Genomic DNA, 558 nt, shown 5'->3' with positions numbered 1-558 from the left:
CACTGAAAAACAAAATTTCGAAAAATATTCTTTTGATTTAAAATTTTAGGGTGTTACAGATAGTTCTGTTTTTGTATAATCCTAAAATTATAGATAAGCATGTATATATATTGGATTATTTTAAGCGATAAACATACATTAAGAGGAAATAACCCTTGTGAAACAAAGGGGGAGCACATCAAATTAAAATATCATCAAAAAAAGTTTTTAATTTTTAATTCTTATAATTCTTTTGACTATCACCTCATATATTATGTTTGTAATTAAAGGAGAGGTGGTTGAGTTTAGATAATAATAATATTATTTTGAAGATGACAAATATATATCAAGTTGGGTTTAAAATCTCAAGTACTAATATGATGAGTGTATTATTTGTGCAGGCCAAACTTAATATTTTTTATAATAAAAACAACCCATTCAAGTGACATATATGCAGATCATTTTTTGGCATCGTAATACAGATCATGTTTTTTAATAAAAAACAAAGACAAGTAATGTCCAAACATGATCAAATATTTTAGGGCTGGCAATTCATACCTTATTCACGGGTACCTAACC

This window comes from Arachis ipaensis, chromosome B10 (assembly GCF_000816755.2).
Source record: "Arachis ipaensis cultivar K30076 chromosome B10, Araip1.1, whole genome shotgun sequence".
NCBI lineage: Eukaryota > Viridiplantae > Streptophyta > Magnoliopsida > Fabales > Fabaceae > Arachis > Arachis ipaensis.
Note: the sequence above shows the minus strand (reverse complement) of the source record.